Source organism: Echinops telfairi, unplaced genomic scaffold (genome assembly GCF_000313985.2).
Source record: "Echinops telfairi isolate 266 unplaced genomic scaffold, ASM31398v2 ScPeMD7_70;HRSCAF=299, whole genome shotgun sequence".
Taxonomy (NCBI): Eukaryota; Metazoa; Chordata; class Mammalia; order Afrosoricida; family Tenrecidae; genus Echinops; species Echinops telfairi.
Genome location: NW_022103968.1, coordinates 17,517,667 through 17,543,244, shown reverse-complemented (window position 1 = coordinate 17,543,244; position 25,578 = coordinate 17,517,667).

Sequence of the window (25,578 nt, the reverse complement as noted above, 5' to 3'; positions counted from 1 at the left end):
CACCAGCCTGTGTGATCATGAGGTATCGATGGGATCAGGTATCAGGCAGCTAAGACCCAGAATAAAACCATACCCAAGGTGAATGGGGTGGGGGTGGGGGCATGGTATGGAGACCCAATGCCCATCTGTAGATAATTGAACATCCCCTCACAGAGGGGTCACAGGGAAGAGATGAGTCAGTCAGGGTGCAGTATAGCACCGATGAAACACACAACTTTCCTCTAGTTCTTTGGTCCATCCTTCCCCCCACTATCATGACCTCAATTCTACCTTACACATTGGATTAGACCAGAGCATGCACACTGCAACAGATAAGCGCCTGCAACACAGGAAATCCCGGATAGATAAACCCCTCAGGGTCAACAAGAGAAGTAGTGATACCAGGAGGATTAGGAGAGGGTGGGGGGAGAAAGGGGAAATCGATCACAAGGATCAACTAGAACCCCCTCCCAGGGGGATGAATAATGGGAAAGTTGGTGAGGGGCAATGAAGGATGATATAAGATATGGGAAAAATAATCTATAACTTATCAAGGGTTCGTGAGGGTGGGTGGGCGGAGGAAGGAGGAGGAAGAAATGGGGAGCTTATATCAGGGGCTCCAGTGAAAAGAGAATGTTTTGGAAATGATGATGGCGGCATATGTGCAAATGTGCTTGACACACTGGATGAATGCATGATTGTGATAAGAGATGTATGATCCCCCAATAAAGGTAAGTTTTTAAATGCCCTTATAGTTAATTAAAGGAGCCCTGCTGGCACTGTTGGGTAAGCTTTGGAATGCTAACCACTAGGTTGATGGTACAAATCCACCAGCCACTCTGTAGGAGAAAGATGAGGCTGCCTGCTCCCATAAAGACTGAGACCCTGCAGAGGGCCACTATGAGTCTGAATTGACTCTGGCAGGGCATTTGGTTTGGAGGATTTGGATTATAGCTCAAATAAAAAAAGCATGGATTGCAAGCCCAGCGTACATGTAACAATAAGACCCCAGGCTAAGCTCCAGGCTAATTGACTTTTTAAAACCTTCCAAAGTACCCTCGCCAGAGCTCTCTTTATGAGCCGATCATGAAGCTGCTGCGAGCATGGTGGTTTCATCCGCAGGCACGACAAGCACACGCTCTTTGCGGCTGCAGTGTTCTGACAGTTGCTGGGTTTGTCAAATGTTCTGGTGCTTTCGCTGCAATATTGTGGTCATGAGTCTTTGCAAGCCGATTTCACTGTTTGTTGGGAGTGAAATAGCAATTAAAGGAAAAGAAGGAGAAAAATAAAAAAAGGTGTCTGCTCAGTTACTAAATAATGTTGTAACTTGTTGGAACTAATAACATCATGATTATTCAGTGTAGAAATATGAAAAAACACCAATTTTGCCATTTGTATCCATATAACCTAAGGGATATTACATGTAAGCACTTTATAATAATATCACATATTATTCAATGATTAAATTGGTCATTAAAAAATCCTGAGGATTCTGCATGGTCTGGCACCAATAGGAGGTCGATGGAGGCAAGGTGACACTGAGATTAACTGTAATTTCCCTTTATGTTGTGGAGAATCATATTCAAAAAAATGACTGGGCATAACACCAAAATTTTAGTTCACCTCCATTGTGCACTAAACTAACTGTTGTGGACGAGCTTAGGATCCTAACCACTACCTGTAGTACGGAAACCTGAAATACATTTACCATTAATGTAAAAGAACTACTTGACCTTTTAAATACAATATCTTAAACATTTAAGGGTATATAAAAGGATGTCGAACAAAGCATTATTGCAATAGTGAAAAAGAGGGAAACCTAAATATGCAATAAAATGGCATTTCCCACTGCCATTGAGCCAGTTCCCATTCACAGCACCCCTGCAGCTAGCCGTACAGCACTTGCCCAGCAGTGCCACTAGGACACGTCAGTCTTTGTTCAGCTTTCACCTGCATATGAGACCGCTGAAATGACCATAGCTTGCGGGAGGCACACCTTAATTCTCAGAGTGACATCTTTGTGCCTTAACACTTTCATATTGTTGCAGCAATATGTCACTTGATTTCTTGACTGCCTCTTCCATGAGCATCGGTTGTGAATTCGGGTGAAATGAAATCCTTGAAAACTTCCTATTTCCTCCAATTAGTATATTGTTGCCTGTAGGCCCAGTGTTGAGGATGTTTTTTCTCTTTGCTGAGGTCTAATCTCTATTGAAGGCTGTAGGCCTTGCTCATCATCCGTTAGTGCTTCAAAGTTCTCTTTGCTTTCAGCGAACAAGGGTGGGTCATCTGCATATCATCGCAGCTTGTTAATGAGTCTTCCTCCAATCCTGACGCCGCGTGCCTTTTCATATAATCCCGTTTCTCAGGTTATTTTCTCAGCATGGAGATTGAATAAGTATAGTGAAAGGGTACAACCCTGAAGTACACTTTCCCTAATTTCATACCAGGCAATAAATATGCCCTTGTTCTATTTGAATGACAGCTTCCTGGGCTATAGCTAGGTTCTGCATAACAGCAAGTAAATGTTCCAGGATTCCCATTCTTTGAAATCTTATCCATGATTTACTCCACTCTACCCAATGGAATATCTCTTCTTAGTCAATAAGGCATGAGTAAACATCTTTCTGGTACTTTCTGTTCTCCGGCAAGATCCATCTGACTTCAGCAATGAAGCGTTCTTTCGTTGTCCTCTACTGAATGCCGCTGTGAATTTCTGGCAGTTCCTTGTAGATATATGGCTGCACATGGTTACGAATTATCGTCAGTAAAATGTTACGTGTGTGTGTTAGTCTTCGCATTGCTCATTGACTCCTGTATTCCATTGGATCGTCTTTCTTTAGAATGGGCTGGAGTATAGATTTCTCACCATTGCTTGACCATTTAGTTGTCCTCTAAATTTCTTGGTATAGATAAGTGCTTCCAATGTTGCATCTCTTTATTGAACCATCTTAATTGGCATTTCGTTTATTTTTTAGCCATATGTTTCTAATGCCTTCAGTGCAGCGTGGACTTCTTTCTTCTATACCATCGGTTCTTGTTCATAAGCTATTTCCTGAAATACTTGAACATTGACCAATTATTTGTGGCACAGTGCCTGTGTATCTCTCCCATTTTCTTTGGATGCATCCTGCGTCATTGATTTGAGGCCTCCTATACAATTCTTCAATATTGCACCTCTAAGCTTGAATTTTTTCTTCAGTTCTTTCATCTACATTCAAAACCAAACTCACTGCCATGGAGTCAAGTTTGACTTATAGAGACCCTAGATAGAGTTTCTGAAGCTGTACATATTTATGGAAAACAGATGGCCCATCTTTCTCCCGAGGAGTTGTTGGTGGGTTTGAACTACACAGGTTGTGGTTAGCAGTCCATCAATAATCTGACAACACCATCAGTTCTCCCCATTGATCTACACAGAGCTGTTAAATTATACAGACATATAGCTATGTGTGTGCGCACGCACATGCATGTATGGGGATCTGGAAGATGTAATCCCAGTACAGCATACTTTGCTGTGTCTGGTGGTACTGGAAGCCACGAGGTTAGCTATAAAGAATGCATTAGACTGGAGAATCTGGGAGTGAGAGACACGAAGAAATGTAACACAAAACATGATGTTTATATTGAAACAAATGTAGGTTTGTCAGAACAAATGATGTTTCTAAGAGAATAACCTCATTCAGAATGAAAGTGTGAGCAGTATCACAGTAATAATGGCTGAATGTGGGTGGAAGAGTTACGCATCTTTCATATGCTCTTCCTTTGGCTTCTTTTATTTGTTGATTTTCTCCCCCCTGAAATGAGTCAGCACTGCATTTATAGAGAAAGTAAAAAAAATAATAACTCTACCCAGAAAATAAAATCACTTCACTTCCCCTCTCCTTTCATGTGTCTACAGATTGGGACTGGGGTATGTTGAGGACAGTTAGGGTATGTTGAGGACACATCCCCACTGCCCATGGCCCAACCACTGTTCCCCCACATGCCAGGACTTCTTGCACCTACAGGGTCTCCCTGCCAAGGAGCCTACAGTTAATCTCTGAGGTCCAGTTGTCTGCCCAAATGCCTGTGAATTTGGCCCATGGAATTCCATCAGACTAAACCCACTATGAATACCAGTTACCATTGAGTTGACAATGACTGACGGCCACCTCAAGTGCATTGGAGTAGACTTGTGCTCCATCCGGTATTCAATGACTAATGTTTGGAAGTAGATATCTAGACCTTTTTTCTCTGGATGGATTTGAACCTCCTGCCTTTCAGTTAGCAGCCATGAACATGATCATTCAATTCATCCCATAGCCTGGTGTGCTTGTCTTAGTGTTTAGATGAGGAAATTGAAGTTCAGAGAAGTTAAAAAGCATGCCTGCAGTTAAATGGTTAATGCGCAACAAGGACAAGACAGCTAGGTCTAACTCTAGGGCTGGGGGCCCCTTCTGATGCGCCCACTGGAGAACCTTGTCCCAACGTGAATATTCTCCACTTGCCCTTTTTCCTCTCACTCACATCCTTCCTTCCTGTGCCTTTAGAACAGCACTACTCTTTCTCCTAACATGTTCTTTGCTAATATCTTATAGAAAAGTAAGGCTATAAGCAAAGAAGTCCTATATCAGTGATGAAGAGTCAACGTCTAACCCCTAACTCTTTTAGTGTCCAATATGTGCTTCTCTTCTATTCAAGAGAGAATAATAAAATAAAAAAACGATCACTTGCCTCCATTGTTCATTCAAATAGTGTCCAGTCACTTAAGAGTTTAATCTGTACAAGTCAATAATTCATATATTGAGGTCTGAAAAGCCAGCCTAGACTTGTAGAATGTCATTTTCTCAACAGTGTTTTAAATTCTTGACCATTGACTAAATTAATGACATGATGTGGCATAGTGGTTACACACTGGGCACCCAACCATCAGGTCAGCAATTCTAAACCATCTGTGGCTCTATGGGAGAAGAGTGGGGAGAGGGATGGAAAGCCACAGTTCCAGAAGCCCAGAGAGCAGTACTGTCCTGCTCTTAGTGTGACCATAAGTCAGAATCAGGTGGATGGGAGTGAGCTTTGGATGTTATGCCCCATGAGGATGACGTATAATGTTCTCTAACATAAAATGATAACAATGTCTCTAAAGTGAACCAGGGACATATGTAAACCATAGATTTGGGGCTCACACTTAATTCTAGCTCCAATCTAGGAATAATTAGCTCTATGGCATGGCCCTACTCAATATTCACCCTCATAAAGAGAGGTAGCGGAGATATGAGCACCACAGCAAACTGTGGTGAAGAAACCAGAGGGGGCCCAGCTATCAGGAAGAATAGTGTCTGGGGTCGTAAAGGCTTGTCTTCAAGCAAGCAGTCATTTAAGTGAGGTGTCAACTAAGTCCACAAGAAAGAAGCACACCAGCCTGTGTGATCCAATGATTATAGATATTAAGATTCAAATCCAGAGGAGGAATGGTATCTGAGCTTAAATTGTCAGTACCCTGATTGCATAAGGCTATGATGACCGTGGAAGCCCAAAATCTCTCTATAGGGTCCCCATGTGGATTAAGCCTCCAGTGAGTTCCCTCTGACCATAGCCCAGGGATATGAATGACCTTGCAATCAAACAGAGAGTATTGTAGAATCTATTATGGTGGGGTGTGTTAGTCTGGGTAAACTGGGGAAACAAATCCACAGAAACTCATATTTATATAAGAGAGAGTTTTATACAAAGGGTAAGTGTACATTAAGAAAGCATCCCAATCTAGTGTTGTCCAAGCCCACAAGTCCAACATTAGCCCATATGTCTGACACCAATCTACAAAGTCCTCCTCCATCTCACACAACACACACAATGATGCCAACTACAGGAGAAAAGCCAAATCAGTGAGCGTGTAAGCATCTCAGCACTAGCAGGGGTCTCCATGCGGCTGCTCCAGCACCCACAGCAGCATCGGGGTAGGTCCATGTGGCTTCTCCTCAGGGATGTCTCACAGGAAGTGATCCTTGCCAGCTGACGCGGGGAATTGGCTAAGGCAGCTGCATCCTGGTCCAACCATCAGAGAGCAAGAGACCTGAGAACTAGAAAGGCGAGGCTCACTGAGCCATTTATCCCTCCGCCCTTCAATTAACCCCACATGTGTTTACCCGCCAGGTTGGCACAAGAAACCTTAACTATCTCACAGGTCTATTTAGGTTAAAATGTAACACTCATTTTATCTCCCTTTTGACTCATTTTAAAGCTGTCTCAGTTTTAATTATTTTCTGCTTTCCTGTTGATTGAGGCTTTTCAGTTTTGTTTTGGCATTGTTGGGTTTTTGTTTGCTTGCTTGCTTGTTTTGCCAATTCCAGCTTGTTGATTTTTTTTTAAATCCTTTTATTGGGGGCTCGTACAACTCATCACAATCCACACACACATTGTGTGTCAAGTACAATTGTACATTTGTTGCCATCATCATTCTCAAAAAATTTGCTTTCTATTTGAGCCCTTGGTATCAGATCCTCATTATTTTCCCTTCCCTCCCTCTTGCCCCTCCCTCATGAAACCTTAATATTTATAAATTATTATTTTGTCATATCTTACACTGTCCGACGTCTCCCTTCAGTCACTTTTCTGTTGTCCATCCCCCAGGGTGGAGGTTATAAGTATGTAGGTCCTTGTAATCAGTTTCCCCTTTCTATCCCACCCTCCCTCCACCCTCCTGGTATCAGCACTCTCACCACTGGTCCTGAAGGGATCATCTCTCCTGGATTCCCTGTGTTTCTAGTTCCTATCGTTGTTTTTTGTTTGTTTTCTTGCTTCCTTCCTGCTTGTGTTTTGTATGGTTTTCTGTATATGAAATTCAGATGGGTAAATATATAGAGACAGTAGCTGGATTAATAATTACCTAGGGGCATGGCAGGGAAGTTTGGGGAAACAGGGAGCTACCAGCAATGAATACAGAAGAAAAGGTTATGAAATTGATTGTGATGAAGGTACAATTCTTAATACGATTGACCCACTAAACGCTATGATATGTGAAGTTATATGCCAATCTAACGGTTTTTAAAAAACACGTCAGATGGTGTAAGATATGACAAAATAATAATAATTTACTAATTATCAAGGATTCATGGGGGAGGAAGGAGCAGAGAGGGAGGAGAAAAATGAGGAGCTGATACCAAGGGCTTAAGTAGAAGGCAAATGTTTTGAGAATGATGATGGTAACTTGTACGAATGTGCTTGACACAATAGATGGATGGATGGATGGATGGATGGATGGATGGATGGTGCTAAGAGTTGTATGAGCCCCCAATAAAATGATTTAGAAAACAAAACAGAAACCATATTCAAAAAACTACAGATGATTCAATATACAACAACCCATCTACGCCACAGTCCGCTGTTGTCAGTTCTGACTCATTGGGACCTACACGGCAGAATCCAACTGTTCCACTCTGTTTCCCACGCTGTGAATCTTTGTGGGAGGGGGGCAGGCTCATCTGTTCCCTTCTGAGCTGCTGGTGGGTTTGAAATGCTGACATAGGGGTTACCAGCCCAATGCTGACCCCACCGTGCTACCAGCCAGCGCTCATGAGACAACAAGACCCACAATTAACACCCATAGGTTTACAAAATGTGCTTTTACTCTTTGAAGGCAAATAAAGTTACCTCCAAAAGTCAAAAAACAAACAACAACCAAAAACTCTCGAGCATGAGTTGTAATTTGAAAACCTCAATCAGTCCCTTCTGGTTAACACGCTACTATTGGAGGCATTTCTGCTCAACAATGACAAATTAAGTTGCTTTTTAATTTCCAAAACCCATTCTATTTCACTTCATTACTTTCCTTTGCTTCCTTCCATCTTAGGAATTGGCTTCCCACCCATTTAATTGCTTTTGGAACATGTTCCATTTTTTATCTGCCCTGTAACTCTCCACTGAAGAGAGCAACCAATCACTGTGCTCTTTAGTAACATGAAATGTGTGATTTAAAAGAAGCTTCTGATCAGAGCGGATCCTGGGAACATTATGACTAATCTGCAGACAAAGCGAGAGCAAGGACAGCGAGGCTCTCATTTCTAAATGTTGTTTTGTTAATAGGATTCATATCTGTGTCTGTCGGAATATTCCAGGCTTTGCTCTTTCAGGCTAAACAAATGAAACTTGAACGCAGGCTGTGGGGAGGAGGGCACCTTTGGGAAGCAGGAGACTCTCTTTAGGAAGCCCCGGATCCCATGGCCACATTTGACTTTGAATACACTTCAGGAGGCATCCAGGCACCTGCAGGGGAAGCCCACAGGGTGTTTGTTGCTTCCTTGCTTGGAAAAATAAGGTCAACCTCTGTTTTCTAGCTTGACGCATTGTGGGAATAACAGAAAACTCAGTAACCACTGAGAAAATAATCTCTTGTTTAAACAGAAAGCAAGACTTTTGTTTTATCTCTTTCTTTACATTTTTTTTAATCAGAGGGTTTTTTAAAAATAGCTTGTATGAGAAGAGTTAAGGGGAGGGAACCCAACAAACTCCAAACTCGCTGTCATTGAGTCTGTTTGGATTTGCAGAGACGGGGTCAAGGATTCCGTCTGGTTTTCAAAGGTAGAGAACTCCAAAATCCAAATGCATTGCCACCGAGTCAGGTGAGCGGCCCTACATAGGGTTTCTGAGGCTATAAATCTTTATAGGAGTAGACAGTTTCATCTTTCTCCCCAAAAGGTAGAGAAAGGCAGCACAAAGGTTGCGGGATGGGATGCTCCATACCTGTGAACCATCTGTAACCCTCACACTGGCCCCAGGTATGTTAGGGAGCTAACAAGGCCCTAAGAGCCTCGGGATGACCCCTTCGAAGAGGGTGCTAAAGACTCCTCCTACTGGCACCCATGAGCCTGTTCGGTTTCAGGAATGTTGGAAGTTAGTTGGTATCACTTTGAAGGCTGGAAGTCAGGCATCTTGGGAGTATTTACACCACAGAGCAACAACAATGACAAGGAAGACAGTTATCCTTGTCTAGATTCCAACTCATGGCAGCCCCAAGGGTGGCAGTGTAGAACCTGCTCCACCAGGCATTCATGGTGGGGACCGCTCAGCAGGAGATCATCAGTCCTTTCTTCTGAGGAGCCACTGGGTAAATTTCAACCACCAATCTTGGGTGAGTGTGCTTAACCATTTGAAAACTCTTTGCCCCATCCAGGCACTTCTTTTACCCTTCAGGTCAGAACAGGCTCCAAACGAGGAGCACCTGCCTTCCCCAAGCCAATGGTTAAAACCCTGCCCAGCACACACACCCTCCCTCTCAGTCTTCTGGCAGACCACTCCATCAGCATTGACTCAATGGCAGTGAGTTTGGTTTGGGGTCTGGAGAAGCCAGAAGAATGATCTCATCACCATCAAGAGCCAGGAGTGGAGCATGTCTTCTGGACCCCAGATGTCTGAGCAGAGATCTAGAGGATCCAGGGATCCTGAGCAGGGATCCAGATGCCTCTTGGATCCAGAGGACAGCCGTATCATCAGAGGAGCAGTAGCAGCACCAGGAGCCAGAGCGTGGGATAGAGTGATGGACTTCCCACCCCATGGAGCAAGTAAAGCTGAGTGCTTTTCTGCAGGAGGCTGCCTTGCAGAGTGGGGGGCCTCTGGGCACTTAATTGGGGAAGTGGGCTTGCTGACCTACAGAAGTGGAGCTGAGTGCCTTCAGGCTGAGGCTTACAGTGGGAGTGGTGTGCCCTTTGGATAATTACTAGCAATCCTATAAAGAACTTTGTCACATGTCTTGATAAACAACTCAACCCTGAGCATTTCTCACTGGCATTCCAGCTTGTTAACTTCCTTAATCAACCCTTTAACCTTGAATTTTGTCTGTGAGTTCTGTGTAGCCATTGCAATGAGTGTTAGAACCCAGAAAGGCAAAATACAGAACACCACTTAAATTTAGAGATCTGGAGGTCCGACACTCTGGAGTTGGTACACTTAGTAGATAACCACCACCCGAGACCCAGATTCCTTTTGTCATTCTGCAGCACATTCCCCTGGAGCTAATTTCCCCCTGGTCCTAAAATGGCTGCTGTAATTCCATGCAACTTGTGTGATATGACACCATCCAGTAGAAGAAAAGAAACTACTTCTGTATGTGTCTTCTTTGAAAAGCAATTTCCCTAAAATCTCCCCGAAGAAGTCCCTTTACTCATTTATCACATTGATCAGAAAAAAAGAATTGTCAAGAGAATGGGACCACCAATGTGGGCTTTAAGAAAATCAAACCAAAATCAATTACTGTCAAGTCAATTCCATCCCGAGGTGACCCCATGTGTGCCCGAGTTGAACTGTACTCCATAGGGCTTTCAGTGCCTGTGATCTTTCAGAAGTGGATTTCAAGGATTATCTTCAAATGCACCTCTAGATGGATTGGAGCTGCTAGCCTTACAATGAACCCAAACCAAGTCCTACTGCCATCGACCTTGACTCCTCTTGACCCTGGATAAGGATTCTCAGACTGTCTGTCTTTACCAGCGCAGTCTCATTTTTCTCCCATAGAGCAGCTGGTGAGTTGGAACCACTCACCAGTGGTTATTAGCAGTCCAAAGTGTACCGGATAACACCACCAGGGCTTCTTTTGGTTGAAGAGGAGCTGCGGCACCCAGGGATTAAGGCCAATCCCAATTTAGTGGAGGGATTCAACAAAGCCAAAGCTCTGGTGACATGGGAGCTTCAATCAACAGGTATTGGATACACAATCTTTATCATCTGATGAATTATCCCACTCCAACCTCCCCCAGCACACACACAGAGAGCTTCAACAAGAAAAAAAGCCATATCATGTAATAGGTTGCCCTGACTTTATGACTCACAAAAGAGGTGCTGTAAGTAGCTTTTGTTGAGTATTTCCTGTGTACTGAGCGGTGTGTGCTAAAGCACTTTATAAACTGAACCCTCCTAATAATCCTGTGAGACAGGTCTTCATGCCCATTTTACAGATGAGGAAACTGAGATTCATAGGGAGAGGCCACAGCCAGCAGCGAGTGACAGAACTAGATCTGAATTCAGATCTGGGCTGACTCCACGTACGTCAATGCTTCCGCTCCACCAGGCTACTCAAGAACGAACTACTAGACATCATAGTCATGTTTTCCTTGATTTCAATGCTCTTAGAAAGGGCAACAATTCTACCCACTTTGCACTAGGCTCATTCTGAATCTAACCAATGAGTTGAGTTGTTTTCATCATAAGGATAAAGCACTTGGAGAATCACAACCGGCTTCTACCCTTTCTCCTCGTGTTGCTATTTCAAGGTTTTCTTCTATCTATGCTGTTTTTAATGTATTCTTCTGTCTTGCTAATGATAGGAAACTTGCTGCTGCATGCTTCCATAAAACATTATCTCATTATCTCATTTTGCCTCTCACTGTATTTTGTAGCATTGAAAGTGGTGTAAGGAAAAAAATTAATTTCATTAAATTAATGGAGAGTATCAGGACTGCTCAGTTATGACTCGGATGCATTGCTAAGAGGCTGCATGCATCAAAACTTGTCCTTTATTTGGCCATTTTTTCCCTCTCACTTGTACCCACCAACTTTCACAGGAAGGAAAAAATAATCCTAAATAGCATGGGATATGGATTGAATTGTTCCTCCCAAAAAATAGATGTTAAGAGTGTGGGTGGTATAGTAGGTTATGCATTAGGTTTCTGACTCAAAGGTCAACTGTTAAAAACTACCAGCTGTCCTTCAGGAGAAAAATGAGGCTTTCTGCTCCCATAAAGAATCACAATCTTGGAAACCCACCGGGGCAGTTCTATACTGTACTATAGGCTCATAATGAATGAGAATCAACTCTATGGAAATGAGATGAAAATATGTGTTAATTTAGCTAGGCCATGATTCTCAGTATTATGTAAGTATCTTTCATTGTGTGAAGTAATTTTCCTATATGCTGTTAACTCTAATCTCTATGATGTTAATGAGGAAGAATGAGAGGTGCTTATGTGTATGGGGCAAAAGACAATCTACAGGATTACTTTGTATCTTGAGTCTCTTTGTATCTATAAAATACATTAAATCAGGAAGCAGAGATCAGAGGAAGCTCCTACGATCAAGAAAGAAGAGCTGGCAGTGGAGCTCACCCTCTGTCCTGGGAGTCCCTGCACTGAGAAAGTCCTAGATCTAGGGAAACCTTGATGACAAGGACTTCTCCAGCCAACACAGAAAGAAAGCCTTCTCCTGTAGCTGGCACTTGAATTTGAACTTCTAGTTTCCTGAAACTTGCTCTTAATTATAGAGTAACTGAGGCACGTGGAAGACATGATGAAGTCAAGGAGCTGAACAGAACATTTCAAAGGGCAGCTTGAGAAGACAAAGTACAATATTGCAATGACGTGATGCAAAGACCTAGAGTTCGAGTACCAAAAAGGGAACAGCAAGCTCAGCATCCCTGAGACTGAAAGAACTCAAGAAAAAAGTCTCAGGTTGTAAAATTGTAAGATTCTATGGGCAAAATATCGAATGATGCATGAAGCATCAAAAGAAGATGGAAAGAATACAGTGTCATGGTACCAAAAAGAACTAGTTAACATTCCACCATTTCAGGAGGTAGCATATGATCAAGAACCAATGGTGCTGAAGGAAGAAGGCCAAGCTGCACTGAAGGCATTAACCAGAATTGAAGGTGCCATGTATTGAATGAATACCAATTGAAATGGTTCTAGAAGCTGAAGATGCACCAGAAGCACTCATTCATCCATGCTAAAAAACTTGAAAGTCAGCTACTTGGCCAACTGACTGGAAGAGATCCAGGTTTGTACTCATTCCAAAGAAAGGTGACCCAACAGAATGTGAAAAATATACAATAATGTCATTAATATCACATGTAAGTAAAATTTTGCTTAAGAATCTCTAATAACCATTCTTGCAGTATATTGACCGGGAGTCGCCAGAGGTTCAGGACAGATTCAGAAGAGGACATGGAACAGTATCATTGCTGATGTCAGAGGGAACTTAGCTGAAAGCAGAGAATTCCAGACAGATGTTTACTTGTGTTTTAATGACTATGCAAAAGCACCAGACTGTGGGGATCATAGCCAACTATGGGCAACCATGAGAAAATGGGAATTCCAGAATACTTCATTGTGCTCAGGTTGACCCTGTACATGGATTCAGAGGCAATTGTGAAAACAAACGAGGGAATATTGCCTGGTTAAAACCAGGAAAGGTGTGCATCAGGGTTTTATCCTATCACCATACTTATCCCATCTGTATGCTGAGCAAATAACCATAGAATCTGAATTATATGAAGAATAATGTGACATCAGGTTTAGAGAGAGGCTTATTAACAACTTGTGATATGCAGTTAACACAATCTTGCTGACAGTGAGCACTTGATGCATTTTCTGATAAAGATTAATGATTGCAGCCTTCAGTATGGAGTACAGCTTAATGTCAAGAAGATCAAAATCCTCATAACTGGACCAATAGGTATCCTCATGCTAAACAGAGAAAAGATTAAAGTTGTCAAGGATTTTGTCTTGCTCAATCCATTATCAATGCTCATGGAAGTAGCAGTCACGAGGTCAGATGACACATTACATTGGGTAAATCTTCACAAAACCTCCGAAAAGTACTGAAAACAAGGGTGTTGTTTTGAGGACTAAGGTGCATCTGACCCAGGCCATGATATTTTCAATCACCTCACATTCATATGAAAGTTGGACATGGAATAAGGAAGACCAAAGAAGGATTGATGCATTTGAATTATGCTGCTGACAAAGAATATTGAAAGTACCATAGACTACTAAAGGAACAAACAAATTTGTCTTGGAAAAAGTACAGCCAGAATGCTCCTTAGAGGCAAGAATGGCACAACTTCATCTTGCACACTTTGGACATGATATCAGGAGAGACCAGTCTCTAGAGAAGGGTAGGCTTGGTAAAGCAGAGGAGCAGCAACATAGAGGAAGACCCTTGAAAAGATGGATTGACACCGTGGCTGTAACAATGGGCTGTAACATAAGAACAGTTGTGAAGATGGCACGGGACCAGGAAGTCTTTGTTCTGATGTACGTAGGGTTGCTATGAGTCAGAAATGACTTGACAACAAGTCTTTTAAACTGTGAGAGAATAATGTTCTGTTTTTAAAGCCACCCTTTTGTGATATTTCTGTTGTAACAACACTAGATATCTACGACACATTGCTTTAAGAAACGTTGCTACCAACAGTCTAAGAACCCTACCTGCAAAATATGATCTGATATAACCAACCAATGATGGATAGCTCATCCACCTATCTCCATCATCTTCCTAAGAAATAAAATCTAGAGCTGAATCCACAGCTTTAATTCTTTAATTCACAGCCATCCCCAAGATCTTCCAGGTGAGTGATGCACTCCCTTCTTCCTAGTCCTTTGGATTACACAACAAAATATTTTCAAAAGTTGGGTTAATCTTTCCAAAGTGCCCTCCTCCCTGTTCCACTCACTCTTCAGTCTTTCTCAGCATTATTTTTGACATGAAGTCTATTCCATTGATTGAAGCCCTCAGTACGTTCCTATCTCTGAATTCATTTATTCACTGGCTCACCAAATATTTACTGAGCAATGAGATATGCGCATCTCTGTTCCAGACATAGCAGTTGCCCTGGATAAAAAAGACAGGCTGCCTCCTCCCCTCCTGGAGCACATTGTATCTGTACCATGCGGTGTACAACCCAACTAATGGATTTTACAAAAAAAGATTAGAATCTCCTCCAAAGAAGCCATTGCACAGCAAATTTAACAGAATTCCAGACTGATAACATCCATCTTATTTTAGCTTCTCGAAGAGAAAGTGGCAGTCCCGCATTCGATAATGTTGGCACCCCTAAGAAACCACCTAGATGACTCCATTCTGGAACTCCCCCAGATAACCACCATTTGCTCAGGCAATTACTTCTTGCTCTCAGCTTTCCTGGATTCTCCAATTCTCTGCTTGGGTTTCATATTTCACCATTAAGTTATTGAGTGCCTACTATGCATCAGCCCTTGCCACAGCCACGGTCTCAAAGATGCCCATGATTATGAGGATAACACAGGACCATGTAATGTTCTGTTCCATTGTACATAAGGTCACCAGGGGTCAGCGTTAACTCTATATCTGATTCTACCTATCTATGTATCAGACATTATGCTTTGAGCACTATGGCAAAAATGCCCAGCTCTCATGGAAACTTATAAACGTGATGGCACTATCCATGAAGTAGGAACTTGAAACTCATCAAATTAAGGATTTTACTTCCAGGCCAGACGGTTTGTAGAATCTGGATTTGAAACTATGTCTGTGATCCTGGTGTTCTATTATCTCACACAAGCTCAATCTCTGCCTATTTCCTCATATGCAACATGAGAAAATTAACCCCCACTACCACTGTCTCATAAGGCTTTTATGATTATCACATGAGATCATTGATGCAAGGGGAGTTAGGAACCCATCTTCCCTACGTTGTGGGTTCCAACTGATAGAGTTAAACTTGCATGGCCACAGCCAAATGTAGAGTAATAGGCCAGCTTTATGAACTAAGGCCCCACAACTCCCCAAATCGAGGACTCCGGAGTGTGATGGATTGTGGAATGTTGGCTGGACATAAGGGGAAATGGGGCTTCCATGTAATGCCCCTCCCCAAATCTAGACTAGGTCCTGCTAGAGATAAAGGACATTCAGCAAATATTCCCTGAGCACACATCCGTGGTCAGATTGCCTTGGCCCTAAAGCCCACCCCTCAGAAGACTGAACTGGGTAGTTCATTATTACCCTTTCATGGCAGGAACTAGGCACCCTGGAGGCAAGAGATGCCCCAAGGACAAGCAAGTTCCCTACAATCAACAGCTCACTCATGATTCCTTCAGGAAAATGAGCAGGGGTGAAAAAACAAAAAGTCAACTGCTACATTTTCCCTTCATGTGGAAGAAAACAGAAATCCCCTCTACTAGAACCATCAGGAAAAAACTAAAGTTCCTCCGAATAACGTCATTATAATATAAAGAGAAAAGTGGCATACAAATGTAAGTCATCACTTTCAGGGCATTTTCTAGTGTCACTACACATATCTACTATATGATATTGTTAGACAATCGCCTATTTTTATATTTGACTCTCCTATCAGGCTAAATTTCTTTATGGAATATATTATTTTAAAATGTATCCTTGATAAAGGAGTGCTGATTGCATAATGGGTTGTACATTGGGCTCACAGCCACTGAGTCAGCAGTTCAAATCTACCAGGCATGCCTTCTTCCAGAAAGACTGACAGCCTTGGATACAAACGGGCAGTTCTGCTATGTCTTAGGAGCTTGCTGAGTCAGAATTGACTCCATCAATGGCAATGAGTCTTTTGAGTGTTGAATCCTTGACTGTCCATCTTCTAATACCTTCCTTCTCATATGCCTATCACATACAAGTTGCCCTTGAGTTGACTTTGAGTAGGCATAAAATAAATATTTTATCCCATCAATAAAGGAATGGGTTTCATTGGTATGTAAACACCAGGCCTTCAGAGAATGAATACCCTTCCAATTACAAAGCACTTTCATAAGGAGACCACCTTTTTGCTAACATTGAACTTGATGAATCACGGTTTCTTTTAATTATGTCATAATTCATTAATATAATAGGCTCATGTTTCACAAATTTGGTTCCATACATATGCTATTCATTTAATTATGCCCTGTCTTATTTTTTTTAAGATTAAGAAAGGATTAAGATAGAATATGCTACAGGAAAATAAAGTCTATTTAAAAGTAAGTAAGAAAAATGAGACAAAGCTACCAACAATTGTTACCTTACTATAATTTTCTCGTGAGGAGTGTTCATCTGTCTACCTTATTGTCACAAGATGGAATCATGCACAACTTGCTAGGCAGAGCATTTCACAATTTAGTCACACACAACCCAATAACTTCCAAAATTAAGCCCAGACAGAGACTAGAGACTGATAGTAAATAGGTAACATGATTCAGCCTTGGTAGCTATTAGCAAGTCTAGCAGACTTCACAGCAGTTCTCTGGAGACCTCAGACAGAGATTCATTTAAAACATAAATCAACTTTTGGTCTCAAAGCTTTGGGGGGAAAAATGAGGAAGAGGCAAAAAGTCAAGGCTGATGTGGATCGATAAAGCACTGTTCCCTTAAAAATACCCACTTCCCTCACAAGGCACTCCTTTGGCAGTTCTCTTGGCAGTTAATACTGGAGCATTAACAATCCGTCTGTGTTCTTTTTCTTGTAAACCCAGAATTGAAACTTATGATGATGATATTTAAATCATACCACAGTGGGCAATCCCAGGTGAAATATTCAGAAACATCAGATGAGATGTTTGTGGACCATCTCTCTGTTCAAGTGAACAAGGGGAGAAATGATAGTACAATCTATTGCTCAGTGAGCATACCACCTTATCTAGCTACTATGCCTCTGTACAATAATCACACAGCATCTAAAGAAAAGACTCCTATCATTGATGGAATCAGTGGCCTTAAAACAAAACAAATAACTCAAGCACCGCACGGAACATACATTGACCCTAGTCATAGGTTCGAGTCTCAGTCCCTGGATAACTAATGTAATAACTCTTGGCAGTTCATGTTATGCCTTAGTGTTTAAATTTACCTACCTTCAGAAGCACTAAGAAGATCAAAAGAAATGATATATGACAATGGTTCGCAATTAATACTGTTTTCCCCCACAGGGGACATTTAGCAATGCTTGGAGACATTTTTGGTTGTCTGGGAAATGGTGGTACTGGGACATAGCAGAGGCTAAGGATGTTCCTAAGCATCCACTAATGCATAGAACAGCCCCCAACCCCACAGAATTATTTATCCCAAGATGCCAATGATGAAAATGCCAATGATGAAGATGCCAATGATCATAGTTGAAAAACCCTCATGTATAGCAGCTCCTATAAAGGCATAATGATGTCAGTAGTGAGGGTTGAATTATGCCCAAGTAAATAAAGTGATTTAAATGTAAAAGATTTGGTTCCCTTGCATATTAAGACATTAAGATGTGTGCTGCCCAAGATTCATGCAGATCACGTACTTGTGTTATATCTGTAAGTTCATTGTCTATTCCTGCCATATCATAGCACCTGGTTTGGGCCCATGTGGTTGCAAAAATGACTATCATGTCTCCAGTCACTGGGTCCTCCTTTGAGGAAGGAATCGGAGTAAAGAAGTCACTGAAAGGAGTTGGGCCTATCCTATGCAAGCAGCATGAACTCTCAGCTTTCATCTCATTGGGCAGAATTCTATCACATGGCCTCCCTTAGCTGCAAGGACGTCTGGGTATGCCTCAAGTTAGTGCACTGCCTACTCAATCAGGTTTCTACGGGTAATAGCTGGGGCTGTCTGTTTTCCTAAAGATTTCCAGCCTTGGACGTCCTCTGGAGTAGTTCGACTCTGTCCTTCAGGGTCTTTATGAGTTGGAATTGACTCGGTGGTTATGGGCCTGATGGTTTGGGTTCATTGGTAATAGAGCAAGTAAGATGAGCGACTAGATATACAACTAGCCATGCTTGCCACAGATTATTCGAAATCATAACGCTACAATAATCATCATGAACAAGCAAGATAATGGAGTGTTTGAAGGGATAGAAGATTATCGGGAAGGGAGAGCTCCATAGCCCCAGTTCTTCTACTTCCTAGCTGAATGAGTTGCTTCATTCTCAAGCCCTAGAGGCCTCATCTGGAAAACAGAGTTAAGAAAAACACATACATCACTGGAGTGTTTTGAAGAGTTGATGAGATAAGAAATATAGGGGATTTTCCTTCACTAAAACTGGGTATTCAATATATGAGAGGTATCAGTGGTAGCATTCTTTATACACAGTAAATCTGAGGCACCTAGTCACTGTCTAATTTCCAGTTCCTCTCAGCACTTTGTTCGGAAAAAACCCAGCTTCCTTTTCCCTCTAAACTGCAGAGACCCAACTACAAGTCAGAAAATAAATTTAGGGGCAGGATGCAATAGATCAGTTCCTGATTCACAGAAATCAATATACAAATGACATCACCATGACAGAGGTCAGGCTTGGTTCTTGCTTGAGATATTGAGTATGTTATCTGTGTCTGCATAAATGTCAATGCCAGACCATTATTAGAAGGACATTACATTACCTAATCCTTCACCCAAATGAGGCATCTTCATGCTTCTTGATCAGCACTGCAAAAATTCCACCCATTTACCAAATTATTATTCATAGAGCATTTGGATAGATGAGAACTTACAGTTCATTTGGAGCTGCTCTTAACTAACTTGAAGTCATTATGGAGACTGTCGCAGAACCTACCCTATGTGGAACCATCCTTGCGAGTTTACAAGCACCAGAAGACTCACATCTGGAGAAAGTGTAATGAGGCAGCAGCAACCCCTTCGACCTTTAATGTATTAGTCTGGGTACTTTAGAGAAACAAATCCACAGAAACTCATGTATAAGACAGAGTTTTATATAAAGGTTAAGTGCACATCAAGAAAACATCCCAACCCAGTGCTGCCCAAACCCACAAGTCCAATATTAACCCATATGTCTGACACCAATCCACAAACTCCTCCTCCATCTCACAAAACACACTATGAGGAGAGCTGAGTCAGTGAACATGTAAGCATCTCAGCGCTGGCAGGGGTCTCCACACGGCTGCTCCAGCACACACGGCTGCATTGGGGTAGGTCCATGTGGCTTCTCCTCGGGGATGTCTTGCAGGACGTGAGCCTTGCCAACTGAAGCAGGGAACTGGCTAAGCCAGCTGCACCCTGGCCTGACCATCACAAAACAAGAGACCCCAGAACTATCTCTCTGCCCTTAAATTAACCTCACATGTGTTTATCAGCCAGGTTGGCACAATAAACTAAATTACTAATGTACAACTTGAAGAACCTTTTTGAATATGAGTATGGCTCTCACGGGAACCTATAATGCTTCCTTCTTGCTCATGATCAAGCAACAGCTACTCGGTCTGATGTTATATGCAGATACTGTGGCTTGACTCTATCCATTATGAATACTCACAGGATCTACAGCCAAAGACTAGAGCGCTGGTTGCGTGTGTTCTTCTGTGTTTCTGTGACAGTGTCCTGACATACCGAGTGCTCCCTGTTGACTAAACCAATCCTGAAACCGATTCCTGCTCTTGTTGTTGTTGTTGTTGTTGTTGTTGCTAGTTCCTTAGAGTTGATTCCAACTCATGGCAACCTATGTGTGTAGAGAGGAGAATTGCTCTGTAGGGTTTCCCAAAATGTGGCCTTTTAGAAGAAAATTGCCAGGCCTTTCTTCCATAGCACCCCTCAGAGGTAGTAAAACACCAAAGTTACAATTCGTCACTTTGCATCGGTGTTGGTGGCAGTGTTAAGGGCCAAGAAGTGGATTAAGACTCAGAAACCCCATGTCCAACAGAATGAAACACTTCCTGGCCTGGGCCAGCCTCCAAACCATTGCTGTTTGAGCCCATTGTTGCAACCACCTTGTCGGTTCAACTTACTGAGGGTCTGCCTCCCATTCACTGACTCTCTACTGCACACCTGTCCAAAGTACGTAAGACAAAGTCTCATCAGGCTCATTTCTCAGGGCCATGCTGCATGTACTTCCTCTAAAAGTCTGTGGTCTATTCAACATATCCAGTACTTGCCTACCTGTCCCATCCAGGAACTTTAACTTATTGCTGACCCATGTCATTTCCCTTGCCCAGCTCACATCCATTTCCTTGCTCCTGCCTCCTTGCCTTTACTTCTGTAGCTTTCCCTGCCATGAATGCCCTGCCCTTTCTCTCTCATTCTCTCACTCCTACCAATTTATCAAGGCCCAGCAAAAGAACCACTTGGCTCTGCATTAACCCTCATTACTTCATTTCCCTCTTGTTAATCTCTTTCTTTTCCAACCTCTCATAGCTCCGGCGGCAGCTTCAATACATGATTTAGCACTTGATTACTTTCCGTCTTATCGGGTTGTCTAATCGGATCAGCACGCGTTCAGTCTGCGATTGGATTGTGAAGTCTTCCAGGGCCAGGCCTCTGAGAGCCTGCAGCTTTGCTGTGTTCCCAGAGGGAGGAGCATGGTGCTTGTTGTAAGCTCTCAACGATCTCTCCCCCCATGGCTAACCTATAAATCAACAAACACTTACTGAGCACCTGCTAGAGGCAAAGCCAGCTCAGACTCCTTGTTTATGAAAAAGCATCACAGGTGAAAATCCCAATGAGCTAGAGATTAGAAGACTTGGCTAACATTAATGTTCATAAATATTTAGCAGAGGTAACTCATTATCTGGGTTTAGAGAGGTCTCCCTGACAATCACGGAACTCTAATAGCTCCTGGCATTTAATTGTGCTCATCCAATAGTAACTAAGCTGCAGGGTTTTGTGGGCTGAGAAGTGCAATATGGTGCCGGGCTGGGTTTTTAAAACCATCCCTAATACAATTCCTAGGTCAGTCCAAGGCAATTTAAAGGTTCCCCAGAGGGACCAAAAGGGAATCTGAGCAGGTGGCAATTTGATCCTCCATCCCTAATTCAACCAGGGAGATTCTCTTCTGATAGATTTCTAAGTCAGCTCAAAGGGTTCTATTACTAATCATTTTCCAAAAAAGAAAGAAATACCACCTGTACACAGACGATTGTTTGGGGTCAACAGACAGTACCTCTTATAGGCACTGCCGCTTATTAGCGCTGGGAAATGAGTCACACTTTGTTTTTTTCGGACCCTTGTTTTTCTCCACATCAAATCTCTGTATGGCTGAGGCCAAACACATTGGAAGACATGTGTGAGAGTGTCTGGCTTACAACCCCGGCTACCCACCTAGACAGCAAGCCTTGCTTTGTTGCCTTTCAGCTCTTGGCACATCGTAGAGAATGGCTCCCGCATGGGGCGAGGCCATCGGTGCCATCTTGCCAACAACACGTGCTCACACTGTGTCTCTGTGTCACATTTTGGTCATTCTCAGAATAGTTTGTTCTTTTTCATCTAGGTATTTATTGCACACTCTATAGACTATAGGATAGGTTAAGCAGAACTTTTGTGTACGCTGGCAAACAAACAATAATTCATTTGGCTCATTTTATCACGGTGGCCTGGGGCAGAACCTGCAAGGCCTCGAGGATGCCTGCGTTGAACCAGAGTGATTCCTGTTTCAGTTGTTTTCCCTTTTGCCCTCCCTTCTCTTCCCACCAGGCTCCTCGACACCGATTCAGAAGCTGCAAAGTGTTGCTGGGGAAATTCCATGATCCTTCTCTCAATTCCTTTATTGCATGACCTTTTTAAAGTCCCCTTATGCACATGAAGCTCAATTTGTACTTCATAGCTGAAAACTGAGCTACAATCAGAGGACAAATGAGGAGCTGATTCCAATGGCTCAAGTAGAAAGAAAATGTTTTGAGAATGATGATGGCAACAAATGTGCTTGACACAATGGATGGATAGATGGATGAATTGTGATAAGGGTTGTATGAGCCCCCAATAAAATGATTTTTTGAAAGAAAGAAAGAAATGCAAGCCATGTGTATGAAACTGCTGCTGAAAGGGAAATGTCCTAAATCAAGGTTGTGAGGGTGGATACATTGAATCGCAGATAAGCATCCCCAATTGGGTCCTGCGGCACAGTAATTAAAGTAGTTGGCTACCAACTGAAAAGTTCAAACTTTCCAGTCACTCTATGAGAGCAAGTGATGGCTGTTTGCTTCCAGAAAGATGGATACCCTTGGAAACCCACTGGGGCAGTTAGGATTCAAATCAACTCAACAGCGATGGATGTGGTTTGGGTTAGATCCACAACCAACCTGCTTATCACAAAGGTCACTCTACATGAGTCATAGGAACAATTGTTTATTTCATGGTGGTTAACGCTTCTCTCACACAAGGCCAGATATCAGCACTAGCGACTCTGTGGGTGGTACAAATGGTTAACAAGATTGGCTGCGAGCCCAGAGATTGGAGGTTCAGTTCCATGAGAGTCACCTTTGAAAAAAACCTGAAATCTACTTTCCCCCCAAATCAGCCACTGAACACAGTTTAACTCAGGAATACAGTTGGAACACAGTTTTATACGGTTACACATAAGCTCGTCGCAACTCAGAATCAACTTATTGGCAATTGGTTTAGTGTTGGATTTGGCTTTTATGACCTTAATGCATCGTGCCCTACTCTCGCCAATGCTCACAACACTCCTACAGATTTGATATTGTTGTATCTAGTATTAAAATAAACTAAAGTTTCAAAAAGTTAATTGCCCAATGGGAAACAAAGACTAGCACAGTCAAGATTTGAACACCAGCCTCTCCAACCCCAAAGCACAGCTTTGAGTCAATTCATTCTGGTTGGACTCACTGCTGAGAATTTGAATTTCTACCCCAGATATACAGATTCAGAATCGACAGTTTAATAAGATTCCCAGGTGATTCTTAGAAATCTCCAGCTGATTCCTACACATGGATGGTCCTTCATGGCTTTGCTGACGGTAGGTGAGGCCCTGGCTGCAGCAATAAGCTCAAACCTAAGAACCACTGTGAGGATGGTGCAGTGTTTCGTTCTGTTAGACCTGGGGTAGCTATGAGTCAGCACTGACTTGACAGCACCTGACAACTACAGTCTCATTTCTCTGACCCATAGACACCATGCCTCTTTTGACATCGTGTCGTTTCTCATAGTCATCCGAAGTACTGGCTCAGCTCTCAGATACAGATAGAAACCAACATATTTCATGATAGATCACAATTTATGCAGCCAATGAATCAAGGGCAGTCGCTCTTCATGAAATATATGTATGTATATGTATATATATATATAATCATATGCATTTGAGTATAAGCCAAACCAACTATCAGCCGAGGCACCTAATTTTACCATTAAAAAATGTGCTGCAAAACTCGATTTAGACATGAGTATGTACAGTAATGGTTTCTTTTAAACAGCGGACAGTGTGCTTTCAGAATCCAGTAGAGTCCTATACCAAGTAGATGGGCCTAAATAGGGCAGTATTTCCCCGTGTGTACTTATCCACTCAAAGGTAACACATGCCTACAGACACATACATCCCTTAGGAACTCTTAAAATGCTATTCATTTGTTTTCTTCCCAAAGCAATAATGATAGGAACAATAGGTGCACTGAATCAAGAGCTTACAGTGGGTCATTTTGTTATGTCCCTTTCATGGAATAACTTCTCATCCTTATGTTTTACCAGCAACATTTCATTGGCTATGAAGTTGTGCAGGGAGAAGTTCTATAGCATGATTATGGTCACACAGCTGGAAGGTGAAATTCCACTGGGTGTTGTTATTTGGTGGACACTTAACTTGTCCAATATACAGTAAATTCTACCGGGGGGGTGAGGAGACATGTATTGGACCAATTTGTGTGGCTATCATAGTAGACAGTCGATAAAATTGTGAGCTAAACTCAAGAAATGTTCTGTTGACAGCCATGCTTGGTGATTCCTCCACACAGGCCTTTAAATTAGTGAGGCTTCTATCCTTAGAGCAACACACCATATAAATTAAAATCATCCTGGATTAAATTAATAGACCTGGATTCTCAATTCCAACTTCTCCTCTGAACAGATACACGGCCGCAGGCAAGCTGTTTCCTCTCCGGCCTCTTTCCTCATTTCTCAGGTGAGAACCCTCCTGTGAAGCAGGGCGGACACATGTGTGTCCCTGTGCGCTCTCAAGATGGAATCCGCTAAACGTTCGGAAAATTGATTTTTAAAGGGGTGGGGAGGTAGATCACAAAGCAAAAATAAAAGGCACGAGGTAAGAAATTTGTGGACAAGAAACATATATGAGAGCTAGGCTGGAAGTGGAGGAGGCCAAAAATGCAGCCCCTTTATTCTGCAGAGCATCAGAAAGACTAAGACATGAGAGGCACAACGCCTAGGAGCATGAGGGCAGGGTAGGCTGAATGTCTAAGGCATCGTCAGACTCCTAAATCCCTTCCCTAAGATAGTGCACACAAAACAGAGACCGCCGCTCTGTGCCAGCAACAACCACAAAAAGGAGATGAAGAAAGCTTAGGTCGTCAGAATCAAAGGGACCCGACAGAGGGACTCCAGGCACTAACGTGGTGATGGTGGGGTGCCGAAACCGAGAGACTACGAGAAACTCTAAATGGTGTGAGTCTTTAGCCCCTCTTCCCATTCCCATCTAAGAATTCTCAGCCAGGTGTACCCCCTCTGGGCAGAATATTGAGGACATTTTTCTCTGCAGGAAAATCAATAGTCCAAGAAAAATTGCCTACAGAAATTGAGAAGTTCTCCAGTGGAAAAATGCTTCCATGGTCTTCCAGAGTGAATCCCACCACTGGTCAACCAGCCCTGCAAGCACAGTCGCTAGTCACCTTTCCATGCTGCGCAATCGGAGCACAGAGCCAAGGCTACACAAGCAACTAACATGAAAAATAAGAATCAAAATAGTAGGCAGGACAATTGAAAGTGGAAGAAAACCATGTGTAGGGAACAGAAGAAAGGGTTAAATAACCAGAGCGATACCCTCATAGAGGTAAGAAAAGAAGTTGTGGTCGCCATGAACCAAGAACATGAGATGATCCTTTATTCTAGTAAATTGGCATTCTATGATGCTCACCTTCCCGACACAACCGCTGAAGACAAAGCGGGTGAATAAGCAAATGTGGTGAAGAAAGCTGATGGTG